The sequence below is a fragment of the Gavia stellata genome, chromosome 3 (assembly GCF_030936135.1).
Source record: "Gavia stellata isolate bGavSte3 chromosome 3, bGavSte3.hap2, whole genome shotgun sequence".
In the NCBI taxonomy this organism is placed as follows: Eukaryota; Metazoa; Chordata; class Aves; order Gaviiformes; family Gaviidae; genus Gavia; species Gavia stellata.
Window position 1 is genome coordinate 26,467,609 of NC_082596.1, and position 234 is coordinate 26,467,842.

The window sequence follows — 234 nt, forward strand, 5'->3', positions numbered from 1 at the left end:
GGCTGCTGCCTGCCCCGAAGGCAGGCCCCGCGGCCGCGCCAGTCGCACCCTCCCCCGGAGGAGGTAGCTGCGGTAGCAAGATGGCCGCCAGTCACCGCCCCCCTCGCGCAGGAAGAGGGGCGAGGCCGCGTGCGCCTCCGCCCCCCAGCGCGGAGCCCCATTCGATAGGGCTGTGCGGGGGGCGGTCCGCTGGCTGAGGCCCCGCCCACCACGGCGGGGAGGGAACTCGGCGTC